Source organism: Ambystoma mexicanum, chromosome 6q, assembly GCF_040938575.1.
Source record: "Ambystoma mexicanum isolate Mex_15411 chromosome 6q, UKY_AmexF1_1, whole genome shotgun sequence".
NCBI classification, from domain to species: Eukaryota; Metazoa; Chordata; class Amphibia; order Caudata; family Ambystomatidae; genus Ambystoma; species Ambystoma mexicanum.
This window is the reverse complement of record NC_090937.1, coordinates 21,790,655-21,806,229: the sequence shown is the minus strand read 5'-3', so window position 1 is coordinate 21,806,229 and position 15,575 is coordinate 21,790,655.

Sequence of the window (15,575 nt, the reverse complement as noted above, 5' to 3'; positions counted from 1 at the left end):
TTTGCATCCAAGGTCCATGGCATTGAATATTTCACGAATTAAAATCTGACCTCTACGTTTGCTGTCATGTTGCAGGCATGCATATGAACATTCTGAAGTTAACAACATTCAATGACAACCAGACCGAAACCCTCCTAGTATTAAGGATCTCTGCAGAACACGCAACACACCCTGCCTAATTCATGCTGTGAGAATAAAAGCAGGATGCACATGCACGTCGCTTTCAGTAGCCATGCAATGGGTCGTGTGCCCCTGTTATTCCCGCAGCAGCACCGAGACAAGAGAAGGCTACACAGCTCTGCCCTGCCCTCACATCTTAGACTCAATGTTGGCATGGTTCTGTGCCCCGGCACACTACAATCCAAGCTACATTAAGAAGGGTGTGAAGGCCTGATGCTGACTCCTTAAAGCATCTTAAGTAGAAGTGTGTTATGCCTGCACCTGTAATGAATCTGGGTACAAATGAATTGCACATGTAAAGACTGCTGGGCCCCCAACAACATCCCCTGTTCTGCACATGTGCTAGGGGCCTAAAGTGCCCTTACGTGCACCTCTCCTTCCCGCAGAAGCTCACTGTGTCTAAGGCTCTGGTCCTCTCTAGGCTTGACTACTGTAACAGCCTCTTTTTAAATCTGCTTGCCTCTACTCTCCATCCTCTCCAACTAATCCAGAACAGGACTGCGAGGCTTGTCTTTGGCCTCAAGTCCAGGGATTGTATTTCACCAGCACTCAAATCTCTCCATTGGCTCCCAGTGGCTGCAAGGATCAAATTCAAGACCATTTGCATTGTCCACAAGGCCTTCTGGGGCCTGGGACCAAAATATCTCCAGCTTTCTCTTCTGAAGTATCTCCCTACTCAAGCTCTACGCTCTTCCACCTCCAACTCCTTGAGGGTAAATCGCATTTCCAAGCAAAGACCTGGAGGCAGATCTCTCTCTTCACTGGTGCCTCCCTCTGGAACAGCCTCCGTGCCTCTCTGAAACTTGAGCACAACCATCTCCAGTTCCGGAAGCTGCTCAAGACTTTCCTCTTTGCTTCTGCCTTATCTCTTCCTCTTCCCTGCTGATTTCCTGTCTATCCTTGCACTGTTTACCTGGCTACCCTCTGAACCTCTGGCCCAGGTCCCTGCCCCCCTAGTTGCACACCTGCACCGTCACCTGGCAACCCTGCACTTGGGGCTGTATCTGTTAACCTACAGTCCCCCTACCTGCACTTCCCAATCACTGGCTGCTTGCACTTAACCTTTGAACTGCCACCCGCTGGCTGTACTTCCTTTTTCTTGTTTTGTTTGTGCTAGTTGATCCTATGTCTTGCACTTCTCCCCCTCCACTTCCCCTGCTACTTCTCCCCCTTTCCCCTCCCTGCACTTGCGCGATCTCAATGTCTCTGGGCCTAGTAAGATTGTTTCTTGTTCCCTTCCCATGCCTCGTCACGCCTTGAAACACTTGTGTATAGTTGCACTCTAAATAAAATATCATATCATATCATACCCCAACACTGACACACAGACACAGTGAAATTGGTTTGGGGCTATCAGGCAATGATGTTAGCAACCATACCCCTTGTCCTAGATGGCGAATCCTTTCCTAAGTAATGAAAAATTGACATCTGTATTCAGCACCAATACCGAGTGTGACAGCTCTTTCTAGGGATTTTATGGAGGGTACTCATACAGTTCTGTGCAAAGCCTCATCCTGGTCCCATGTCTTGGGTGGGGGCGCCATCAAGCTTTAGAAATACATCCTTTCTTTCTGAAGTGAGTTAATTCTTTCTGAAGTCGGAGCACATGCACTCTAACTGCAGAAAGTAACGTTCCAGTTGCGGCGCAGCTCTACGGCTCCACTGCGTATGACAGGAACCAGGAAGCTCTCTCAGCTTCCTAGTTACTGTCAGTGCAGTGGAGGATGAAGCGTGGGAACCAGCTTCCAGAGGCCTTCCTGTAGAGGAATTCCTCATGGAAGATGGATTGCGGTCGTGAAACAGCAGGTACGAAAAAAAAGAAATGTGTGTGTGTTTGTGCCTGCTGCATGTTCATGATGTATGTATGTTGTGCATGCAAGGGTGTGTTATCTGTTATGTAATTTGTTGTGTTATGCTATGTTATGTTGATTTATACCATGCGTCAATGCCATTTGCATGGTCTCCATGTGCTGATGTGGCTCTCTAAGAAAAGTGGGTGGGGTTGGTTAGTGAGGGAGAGAGTGAGTGGATAGAGTGCTCATCTGTTGATGTGTGCAGAACTAGGAGAAACTGTCATCTGTGTGTGTGAGCTTACTAGGTGTGCTTTGATATGTGCACCGGGCCTGTTGTGTATGGAAGGGTGGCTTGCAGTATCTGAGTGGTTTTTTGTCTGAAGGCGTTGAGTTTGTAGCATGATTAGAGAGGGGTGTGTGGTTTGTGTATTTTTGGTTGGTTGTTTCACTAGCCCTCTGGGCGTGCGCAGTATCTAAGAAGTGTGAGAATATGGAAAAGAGAAGGGGAGTTAGTTGGTTTCAGGTGATCTCTGGGTGTTGAGTAGTTTTACTGTCACTTCTTCATTCTTTATTATCCCATGTTGCTTTGGTCCAGATGTATGGTTTGTAGAGACGCGCGTCTATGGTTATCTCGGTGAGTTGAATAGCCAGGTTTTTCGTTGTGTCCTGAATGTTAGATTGTCTTCTGTTGTTCTTATTTTGTTTGGTATCATGTTCCATAGTTTGGCTATCAGAACGGAGAAGTCAGTTCCTCCTAATTTCCTTTTCTCATAGTGTCTTGTTCCTATTTGGAGGTTGTTGCTTGAGCTTAAGTCTCTTCTTGGTAGGTAATGACAAAAAATTGTGTGGCAGGACCCATGCACATGAAGGTGCACACATAACGGTTCCCCGCCACCAAATTACGGGACACCCAAAAACGAGCTCCAAAGATTAATCTCACATTGTGGTGCAGGGGTTGGGCAAGCATTTGTGCAGCAGGACATTTTTACTGTCATTAAGGCCAAAGCCAACAAGAGAATGTTCGTACATGGGGATATTGACATAGACTGACCGAGCCAGCATGAAAATGTTTTCATTTGGTACCATTACTGTGTGTAATAGCATTGGCCACGCACAGAGTGGGCTGGTACATTTGGGTGGCAGGACTCAGGAGCCACACACAGCCCCCTTGTTCCTATGCTGGTTAAAATATTTAAGGTTTGATTTAAAAAATTATACTTACATCTTTCACCTAGTGCAGTGTGCAGTTTAGCCCTGTAGCATCATGATTATCATGTGCATTGCTCATGTTTGGTGGTTTAGGCCAGCACGTGGAGTGTGGTGTGGCCCATGCTTTGTTGCTGAGCTTGGGGGGAGGGCCCTCAACATGACTCACAGGGAGGGGCACACATTTTGTGTTACACCACTGACCAAGGACAGAAAGTGTTAGACAGTGGAAGAGTGTGTGTGTGTGTGTCTGTGTCTGTGTGTGAGTGAAAGACAGAGAGAGAGAGAGAGAGAGAGAGAGGGAGAGAGAGAGAGAGAGAGAGAAAGAGAGAGAGGGAGAGAGAGAGCAGGATCTCCCCTTCTAACAGAACAATATTCCTAGGCAATGTGGGAAGGGCAGGGCACAATGTTCTGGGGGCTTTGAAAAGAGGCATGGGTCAATATTATGAGGCAGTTGGGATGTGCTATGTGCCAGCAGTTACAGACAATGGCTAAGTGGCAAGATGTAATGGCAAAAAGGGCCATGGGACATAACTCTGTAGCAATGGAGAAGTGGAGAAGTGATATGGGTCAATGTTCTGAAGTAGTAAGAACGTCCTATGAACCAATATAGTTAAGGCAATTACATATAAGTATGGGACTGTGTTCAAGGGTGAATGGAAGGCTTTATTGGGAAACATTCAGAGGTAATTGTAAAAGGTAACATGGGTTAAGGCACGGGGATAATGATTTTGGTGCAAGTTGAAATGACAACTGGGCAATGGTCTGGGTGCAATCAGAATATGGCATGCATCACTGCTTGGGACAGTGGAATAAGGGTATAGGGAAATGTTCAGGAGTTGATCAGGAAAGGGCACTGAGCATTTATCTGCAGCAATGGTAAAGAGACAGTTTTCTTGGGAAATTCAAAATAGGCATAAGGTATTGTTTCAGGTGCAATTGTAAAGGGACTTGGTGCAAAGTTCTGGAAACAGCTGTACATTTGCATGTGATGATATTTTATGGTCAGTGGGAAAGTGGCATGGGATAGTGCTACCGGGCCATAGAAAAGTGGAAAGGGGCTTATGAGAGCACATGGTGCAATGTAGAAAGGTAGAGGGAGCATCCACGGTAAAATGCTCGGAGTGAAATGGTTAAGGGGCAGAGGGCGATGTTGTCACTATAGAGAAAAGAGCATGGGGCAATGTTCCAGGAGCAATGGGAAAATAATATAGGGTAATTTTCTTGAACGATGAGAAAGGAGTCTGGTGCATTGCCCTTTGGATTCTAGAAAGTAGAATGGGGAATGTTCTTTGACAATGAGAAAGGATATATAGTGGATGGAAACGAGCCTGAGGCAATTTTTCTGGGGTAATTGAAAACTAGCACAGGGTGATATTCTGGGAACAATGGGAACGTGACATACAATAATGTTCTGGAGTAAATCGGGAAGTGGCATGGAGCAATATTCTGAGGATATGGAATGAGCCAATATTTGGGGACGTAGGAAAGTTTCAAGGACCAATGTTAAAATGTCATGTGTTATTGCGCTGGAGGCAACTGAAAAGATACATGAGATAATCCTCTTTGTTGACCCAGAATCCTCTGAAATTAACATTCATAAAAATGTTGCAATTGATATCGTGGGGCATGCTAGTCAGTCTGTAAAATGGGCTAGACTGGAGTTGGCGCAAGTATTACCTATTTTATATGGAGAATTGCTGGTACCACTTGGGCGTTGTGATGAATCAGAGGTGATCATCCCAAAAAACTAGGCCTGGAACCCTTCTCATGTGACCAGGGAAAGGCACCTGCTACCTGATCCTGACCCTGGGGGTGATAGCATGCAAAAGGAACAAATGGGGGGGGACCCGGGTAAGGCAGAATGGGAAACCCTCAGAAAAATATCCTTAATGACTATACAGACCATACAGTTTTAATGGCCTATTGTAAAATTGAGGATTCTGATGTTAAAACAACTGGGAACATTATTGATTTCAAGTCCCATAATGTTCCTAGTACTGAGACGAGGGGTTCAGAGTTACCTAAGTGTAATGTGGTCTGGTTGTTGTAATAACCCACACCTGAGCGGGACTTTCAAACATTTAGGGGCATTTCAGATGCGGGCCATAGAGAAGCAGAAGAAGCAGCGAAAGCCACAGAAGCAGCTGGAACAGCAGGAAGAAGCAGGGAATTGAGTCGTCGCTGTGTTGACAGTGGGACACCATGTGAAATTTGTGGAGAAGGTCAAGATCCCTGGTCTATGCAGAGGATGAACAGCAGTAAACAGTATCAAGGCCAGCAACTCTGAGGGATAGAGAAGCTCCCTGTGTGCTGCAACCCGCTCCAGTGTAGGTTCTCACCGGTGAGCATGTAGGGTTGTGCAGGCTCCGCTGACGGTCAGCATGAACAGTGAAAGCATGAACCCGGCTGAGCTTGTATGCTTTTATAGTGCTTTGGTCCAAACTACCAGTCTCTCTCTGATGAAAGGGATCCAAGCAGCAATGGGGGTTGGCTCCCTACCTCAGCCCCTGGGAGTGGCTTAAAACCCTGATGTGGGACTTGAGATTGGCTTGTCCCTCTCCTTGGGAGTACTATGTCTGTCTGCACCACCCTGGCCCTGCCTTCAAGACTCTCTCTAGAGAATAGGAGCTCAGGCGTGTCTCTTCAGGAAACTGATGTAGGGATTGGCTGGTAAGCCCCCACCCCAAGGCTCTATTGTATGTGGGGGAGGTATTTTCTCTGGTTGTTGACCCCTGACCCTGCACCTGCCCCTGGGATAAACTCCCATTGCCTTTCTATTCTCAACTATATGAGAGTGGCAGCCTTGTGGGATGGATGGATGGATGGATGGATGGATGGATGGATGGATGGATGGATGGATGGATGGATGGATGGATGGATGGATGGATGGATGGATGGATGGATGGATGGATGGATGGATGGATGGATGGATGGATGGATGGATGGATGACTGTCGAGTTACCCATCCTAGTGCAGGACCCTCTTTTTTTCTTCTTTAAATGTATATGTAATTCCTGTATCAGGTCTATCACCCTCTTGTTTGGGATGGACTCGGCTCCCTTACTCACACCAGCAGAGGTCCCCAGAGTGAGGCAGAAGACTTTGTCATACACCTACCTGATGTGTTTCACCTTCACTGAAACCAACCCTTTTTTTAGGCTGACCTTCGTGCTTTTCCTCCACCTCCATGAAATTTTCAAAGTCCTAACCGACAACTAGATTCATCCCACTGAATTCAATCTCTTTTGAGACTTCGAAATATGTTTTACAAAAACGTTGCCACTTGCCTTAATGCCCTTTTTTCTTACGAACAAATGTGTTCCCTGCCCCAGACCGGAAAGCCTGGAATCTGTATTTTACTGTAATGGAAATATGTGTGAATTAACCACTGCTTGGCTCCCCTCTTTCTCTAGTGATGTGAACATGTTCATTATATCAGATCACCATTTCCCGTTGCAATACATGGTCAGGTTTCTGCGAATGCAAGTCAATCCTCTCACAACTGTACATGTGATTTTGCCTTTTATTTACGATATTCAGTATTACTTTGATGACGTGCTCTGGTCTTGGTAATATGCGTATTTCATATTTTAAAAGCTGTGAAAGGAGTACCTTGTTTTTATGATTATTTCTTTAAATGTTATTAGAGGGACACATCTGGAGTGTGATGCGGCACGCTGATGCTGAAGCCAGACAAAGAGCGTGCTAAGCTTTCGAGGTGGAGGGTGTGCAAAGTGTGAAGGAGTTCAGTGAAGCTGACATTGGGCCTAGACTATCTTTTGCACAAAACAGGGTCACAGGGCTTGAATGCTATTTACATCTAGTTAACCCCCGTTTGAAAGAGCAATGTATATCCGATTCAGGCTATGAATATTGCCTTTGGCATCATTTACAAAATCGTGGCCAAGCAATGAGACTGTAGAATGCCCGCTCTGCGGGGCAGAAAATGAAACAGTACCACACTTTCTTCTGATTTGTGCAATGATCCTTAAACCTAGATGTCTTTACCTGCGGCCAACAGTAGGAAATTACGCAATAAGGCAGGCGCTGAATTTATGTGTGCATTCTGTAATGCCTCACATAGTATTCACAACTGCCCATTAGAGTCACAGGGCCTAGGTTCACAGATTAAAAAATCAGAAAAACAGAGGAGAAAACTAAATGTCATAAAGTAAATTCCAAGTCACAAGTGTCTGTGTGGAAACCGTCTAACGGGGATGGCTCTGTGAGGCTGCGAGCTTGCTCTCCTCAATTACTGACTTGGAAATATGCTAAACCTCCGTTTTCAAAGTTTTTTTCTTTCTTAAAATGATATGTGAATCTTAGAATTTTGAACCTTGTAAACCACCTGTATCTTGTGTTTCTCCGGAAATTATACTTTTAAACATGACTTATGTTTTTTAGGATGTGCTTGTATTTGATGGTTTTTAAAGCTGAATAAAGGTTGACGATGATGATGATGGTTAAGTGAAGCAGTGGGTGGTAGGCAAAGCTGTCGGAGCAGAGTGTGTGGCTCACCTGCTTTTCTAGGTATCCAGTAATAATGTTGCTGGGAAAATGGGCATTGTACATGGCTACATTTCCCTAACAATGTCCAGTCAATCACCTTCCATACAATCATACACTTTCCCAAATATTCTAGAATATTTGGGAAAAGCATTTTAAAGGGTCAGGGAAATAAGTCACCTACTTGGCGACTTTTTCACAGCGACATTATCACATGGCGCCCTTTTCTACTCTCGCGATCGCTTGCGGCATGCTGCATGCTGCAGTGGGACCTGGTGTGCTGTGCCTGCATCTCCAAGCTTGTGTCTCCCTGCTCCTAGGCTTCTTCAGTTGTTGAACTGGAATGTATTGGCTGGAAGCCTCTGCCCCAGCAAAGCAAGGGGAAGATGTGTGGACAGCCCGCTAGCACTTTTTGGTAAGTGCAGTGAGTGGGCCATTCCGTGGTAGAAAGGATACCTTTGGATGGTGAATTTTGAGTGTTTTTTCTATGACTCTGGACTCCTTGTGCCCCTTGCACTGGCCTGTTTTTAGATCAGCTTGGCTGCTATTACTTGTGGCGCTTCTTGTTTTGTTCAACTGCAGAGTTGTGCTCTCCTCTGCCCCTCCCCCCCCCACCCCCTCATGGCCATGTCCTCAGTGGACTCCTCATTTTACATTCATCATCGGGTTTTTCCTCTACCCTCGCCTTTGTCAGCAGTTGGTGAGCGATAGGGAAAGCGGGTATTTAGGGGACGCAAACTTTGCATATGTGTTTGTTTTTATTACAGACAGCTGCACTGGACTATCTTTGCATACCTTCTTTATGCTGTTCTTTACTGTTCCGTTTTCTCGTTCTTTCTTCATATCTTGCCATCATATCATTCACTGTGTACAGTGATTGGGTGTAAAGCACGATAGAAGCACAATACCATTAAAAGAATATACATACATATCAGAGATTGACAAGCCCACCCACATTTCAGTGAGTCAAGCACCCAGACTCAAAGCCTCTCTACACATAGGGCCTGGGAGCATTTGTCAATCTGTACAGTGGGTTTTTGTTGGGTATTGAGGACATTTTCTATCCAGAAATTTGCTAAATGGATCTTAGGAATGTTAGGGCTCTTCTCTGCAAGTTAAATATCTAGAGGTAATGCAGTAATGTTTCTGCCCATTAGAAAACAGAGAGCTACAAAGTAACATTTCAAACTATATAGCTCAAAGGATTGAGTTAACAATAATGTTTACTGTACACACCACTATGCATCCGAAAGAGAAGACCTCACACTTTTAGTATCAATTTTATTTTAGATCAAGAAGAATCCATAAAACGTAGACAATCAAAAGGCAATACATTTAATTAGGAGCTTACAAAAAGGTTCAAATGTCAGCTCAAGACAGAAATACAACAGTACAAGACAAAACTATGATGGTTTCAATTGAATGTGTGCAGCGTCCCATTGTTTGCCCAGTACAAAAATAATTGAACCTTAAGTGGGTCAGCCATTTCCAATCTGCTAATTTGGGAATCCAATGTATATAACACTATATTTGACCATTAAAGATCAATTGGCAGGGAAGCTGATTGGGTAATTTGACAAGCTTGAGAACCTGTCTTCTCTCCTGAATCTTTCAAACATTCTGAGATTTCATCTCAATGTTGATTGTAGGAGTCATGGGGAAGAAACAAACTAAAAAAGTCAGACATCGAAAATAATCCAATACATGCGGGTCTCCAGAGAACCAAACGTTAGATGACTTAATCTAGACACCCCTTTGGTGTTTTGCATTCAGACACTTACTTTCAGTGTTTGTGGATATGTGTGCCATCTCTAGGCATATTTCTTCTGAGTGTAGTAGACAGACGGCCTGTGAGGACCAAATAGAGAAACAAACACTGAATAAAACATACTGAAACACAAGGTTTCCAATTGACAGAAGAGACCATGATAAGGTATGTAGAAAACACGAAAGAAAAGAAATCTCTTCCACCTTCAGACAGAAGAAATATGTCTAGAGATGGCGCCCATATCCACAAACACTGACATTACGTGTCTGCACGCAAAACACCAAAGGGGTGCCTAGATTAATTTGTCTAACACAGACTATACCGTCCCGAAGAAGGCCCATCAACAACAGTCAAAAAGCGTTAGGGATAACGTCATAAGACACATGGGCCAAAACATATGTCGACTTCCCAAGGCCTGAATAGAGAGCCTGTGTTTTGTTTTTTTCCAGTGTTCTAGTAGAGTTTGAATATCGGTATATGTCATTGAGAAGTGCTTCACAGTAAAATAAAAATTAGGAAGCATTTAATTGTTTGACAGTTTAAAAATACTGAATGTGTCAAAGGAAAATCAAGTCACATGTTATACTAACCCCACAGTAATATAACCTCATGGTTATATGGGAGTATAAGTGTGCTCAATATTTGATAAAAATACTGTTTCAATGTTGTTTCAGTAAACACTGAATACATTTGATACATAAAAAGTGTATGCTTGAATACAAAATATAAACACAGTATTGAAAAATGTCAGTCCGAACCAGTGACGTGGTTATAAGGGCGGGATTACCAGTTTCTATCTGTTGTCTCATATTTTATGCAATCTTCCCAAATTGAAACTGGTCCCACGACAACAAGAATTTGGGAAGTACCCATTTGTACACTGCTGTTCTTTCTAAGAAGACAGATTTTCAGCAATAGTCAAAAAGGGAACTGGTACTCCCCAACTGATGGAATATCACAACCCTCTTCCACAAGTTCATCAATGCAGAGAGTTGGTGGATAGTATTAATTTGGTAAGGAACCATTTCAGTGCAGGAGTGGGTGGTGTGTGCAATGACTTCGTATGTAACTCAGGACAAAACTATATGTTCCATGTGAAAATGTCCCCAGGAAAATGTAACCATGTGAAACAGTAGGCAGCAAAAACTAGTTTTTAAAAATGTAGTCAGTCAATGCAAGCAATGCAAAGTGTGAAAATGTTGCCAATAATAAGCTTGCCAAAAAAGCTTTATTTAAATACAAAAACGTACAAGGATTAACCCTAATAAAGACCCAAACGTCTAATAAAAACTCCACAATCACTCTAACTGTAACTCCATTCCTTACCCTTACTCTAACTCTAATTACAACCCTTAATATACCCTGAACTTTTACCTAACACAAAGGTCCTCATTACAAGTTTACCGGTCAGGAAACAACGGTGCCGGTAAACTTACCAGCACTGTTGTTTCCAGACCGGCAAACTATGAGTCTGCGGGCGGGTGCAGTAGCGCCCGCCAGGGTCAAACCTGGTGGGCAGAACGGCACCTGCCCGCAGACTTTCACAGAAGCACTGGAACAGTTATTAACGGTGCCAGAACTTCCGTGGTCCCCACTCCTATAGAGTGCTATGCGACTCTATGGGAATAAGGATCAACATTTTACCGGCGCCTGATTTACTGGACCACCGGGTTGTAATGCCCTGGTGTTTCCGGCAAGTCAGGTGGCGATAAATCATTACGGATCCAGCGGCTACCTGCCAAACTGTTCAGCACACTAAAAAATTGTTTTAATGTGACTCAAGATAAAAAAACAAATACATAGAAAATTAACAGTGAACCTAAGACCAAACCCATCACCTGCTCAACACAAATAGACCTTAACTAACCCACAGCCTTGCTTTAATACTAACCTTATCTCTACCCTAACTCTAACGCTAACCCTTACCGTAATGCTTACTCTACCGTAACCTATAGGTTTATTCTAACCCTTATACTATGCTAACATCACCAGCCCTCTCCATCCTCCCTATCCCTTTCTTTAGCACATACCAAAACCATTGCGCTATTAGCCCTAGCCTTACCATAACCCCTACCCTAGAACTTACCCTTGCATTTAATCTACCCTAACGAAACCCCAACATCACCAGCCCTCCCACAACCACCGTGACCCTAAGCCTTATCCTAATTGTAACCCAAATATGTACACTTACCCTAACACGTATTCTTACCCTAACCTCTATCCAAACCCGAAACCACACAATCATAAGCCCACTAACCCCTCTTTAATCCTAACACTTACCCTAGCAGCAATGCATTTTTGGCTACTTTTCAGCTGCATTTATGACTACTTTTTGCTTGATAATCTTTTCACTGCAGAGGTATTTTCACCACGTTTTTTTTACTGACTACATTTTTGTTGGCAACATGTTCACTGGATGCCAAAATATACACCCTTTTAACAGTTGGAAAATAAGAAAGAAGTGGTAGGGGAGTAGAAGGCCGAGCTAGCACATACTTGTAAACTGAAGCAATAATTTCCCTAATTTATATTTATATTGGAGCATGGATATTGCAAAACATATTTCTAGCCATCGAATCTTATCAAATGTGACATCTGCTAGAATGTCAACGCTGCAGCCTTAAAAGGAATGGCATGCATGTGTCATCATACAGTGACATGAAAATGGTTTAGAATACAAACGTTTCTTAAAATGGTCACACCACAGGGCTGTGCGGATTTCACTAGCATACCACACATTCCAAACAACAGCTCCACACGTTAGCACCCCTGGTCAACATCCCTCTCCTGCCCAGAGCACTGTTGTGGCTTCCTGCACTGCTTGACAAATCCTTTCCCTTTTCTGAAATTCCTTTAAATCAGATACACTTAGGGAGGAAATCAAAGATCGTTGGTCTTTGTTCCATTTAAAGATGTTCCTTGATTCACAAAAGAGCCAACAATGATATCATAGCGCACCTGTTCAGTAGTGGTGTTTGCAAAAGCTTGATCTGTGTCAATCTGTAATATATGTGTGTCAGTGGCAGAGCCAGAGATGGGGTCGTGGGCGGCACCCCCGCCTATCGCCCCCCCCCCAATCTCCTCTGTGCCCAGTGTGCCCCCAGCCTCCCACTGGCACCCTATTATCCGCCACCCTGGCACCTAAACCTGCCTCGGCTACTGAATTGTGCCGTTGGTAGTGTTTCTGTACTGAGAGAGAGGGGGAGGCAGAGAGAGAGAGAGGGGGAGAGAGAAGAAAAACATGATTGAAGGAGAATAGGAGGATGATAGAAATAAAAGAGAAAATAAAGAGTGGGGCTTAAAGATCACTAGAGAGATAAAAGAGAGAGCGAGAGAAAGAGGGAGAGAGAGAGAAATCTTCCATTATATTGCATTTCCAAGGCAGGCATATTAAGTTTAGTTTAAAAAAACTATATTTTAGTTAAAAGGTTGTAAATTAACTTAAAATGGCTGTACGGTTCATATAGTTCGTTTTATTACAGGAAGCTCTGATCATTACACAAGGACTGCTGTCAAACCTCCAGCTATCTCCCTTTAATGAACATGACTCACTAAGCGTTCACCTCAATGGCAGCAACTGATGCCTTCTTCCTCTCCTTGTCAGCTCGAGATACCCAAGAGAAGGCACATCATTCGCGTGCCCTCTCCCATTACTGAGTTCTGATATCGGTTCTCAATCACACAGGGGGGCTCACTAGCTAGGCTCTGATTTCCGAGCAATGACGTTTTATTATTTTGTTTTAAGGGTGACCCTCTGCATTGTTTTACATGAATTGCAAATTAGCTTGAAAAGATGCATACGGGGGCAAATGGATAGGGATTTATTTAACCATGGGGTCTACAGTGATAGAGTGTTCAATGGTGAAAATCTCCCAATGGTGATTGTTGCTCAGCTGCAAATTGATGACATGTTTGCCCTTCAGGCGTCCATGTTATATACATCCTGCTCCATCGTCATGCACCAGCATTGCGTGGGGTAGAAGCACGAATGTCATCTACCTAACCCTGCTCAATACTAGGGCTCCAGATAAGATTTTAAAGTCAGAGCATGTGTAGGCGACTGAAAATATATTTTAACTGTGAAACAGATCTTTTATAATCAATGCTTCTTTTCACCTACTAATTCAAAATTAAAACAATCCATTTTTACCTTGAGTCTCCAGTTCAGGTAGGTATCATTTAAGAGCTGCTTACTGTGGCACTGCTCTGGTGGTGCTGCTAATGGGAACATATCTGTCGAACTGTGAGGGTGGGGAAGGCTCCTATGTTCCATTTTATCCTATTTTCTGGGGGGAATATTTATGCTCCCAACTTTTTTTGTTGGGAATATTTTCCTTTTTCTAGGAAGAAACCTGACTGGTACACTGCTTATCTGTACCGCATCGCAACACTGAGAATAACGTGGCCACCAGCCACTCTCGTTCATGTCCCTTATAGTTGCACGTGTGTGGGTGTGTATGTGGGTGTGTGTATATATGTATATAATGTAATGTGAATGAATGAGTTAGTGCATGATCTATGGGGTGGCTGCCCGGGTGTGCCTGTGTGAGTATATGGTGAAAGGGTGCACACATAAATATATGGGCTGCTAGGTGTGTGTGTGTGAGTGTATGGTGAAAGGGTGCACACTTACATGTATAGTTGGATGGGTGTGCGTGTGTACATGTATGGTGAAAGGGTGCACACCTAAATATATGGGTGGCTGCATGGGTGTGCCTGCATGGTGAAAGGGTGCACACTTAAATGTATGGGTGGCTGCTTTGGTGTGCCTGTATGGTGAAAGAGTGCGTATGGGTGGCTGCCTGGGTATGCCTGTGTGGTGAAAGGATGCACACTGAAATGTATGGGTGCCTGGGTGTGCGTGTGTGTTCATGGTGAATGGTGTGTGTGATTGTGTTCAGGGGCACAACAAAACCTACATTTCGGGGGGCTAACCCTTCAAATGTAGAGGTGCTAACTTCACAGGTGTGGGGGAGGGGCAAATGTATTTGTGTGGGGGCATCTAACTTCTTTACGCATTCTAATGAGACTATTCTAGAGCAGCTTCAATGTTACAAGCCGTTAGCTCTCTCCTTTAAGTCTGAAAGAACCCACTTATGGACTGATGTGAGAAGGAGCGGTCTCCTGTCACGCAATTACTAAACCACATCATGATTTCAATTTCCTAAAAAATAAAGCATTTGAATGCAGCTACTAACAGTGTAATACTTTACGTTAGTAATTGCCGGGCCTTAATTAACTACGTTAGTAATTGCCGGGCCTTAATTAACAGCGAAACCCAGATGTCGTTTAACATCTGTGTCCTGTTTTGTCTGGCAACGGCTCTGTAGGTCAGTCAGGTCGGATCAGCATAGCCCAAAATTTTGGGGTTGGGGCTCAATGGTGTTGCACCACTGCTTGTGTTTAATGCCTTGATTACTTATTGGTAATCTTCATTACTCCTAGCCTTATTCTCCCTCGTCCCAGTACTTTTGTTTGAGGCACTATGCCTCATACACAAGTACTGGGACGAGGTAGAGGGACCTGGAGGTACTGCCTGCCTTAGTTACCTGTAATCTTCATTACTCCTAGTACCACTTTTCCTCATCTCATTATGTACCCATGATGCAAGGTGCAAGGAAGGTGCAAGGAAGAGGGACATGGAGGTCATTCTGGGCAAAATAGCTAATTTTGGGGGGTAGGTCAGGGGGTGGGAGGGAGAGGGGAGGTATGAGGGTATGGTGGGGCATGGATTGTGGGATCAATCCAAATGGTCATCCATGTCTGGGCTAAGCAGGGATGATATGTTGTATTAGTGGCTAGAGAGGCATTTTGGAACAGTCAAGCTAGTTATTTCTTAGTTTGACTTGACTTTTTTTTAAATGGGCCTCTCTGATAAAGCAGTCCTGCTAAGTGTTATTACCTGGCTAGACTGGCATTTAAGTACCGCCAGTCTAGCCATTTGTTACTGTGGTATTGTATATGTTTCTGGGCATCTGTGATAAAATAACCATGATAAGTGTTATTGCTTCAACTGGCATTTTGATGCAAACAGTCTAGGTATGTCTAAATTTGACCTGTTATGCGTTTTACTGTAATATGTTACTGTGTGTCTAGACTGGTCTAAATTGTGCAGCCAG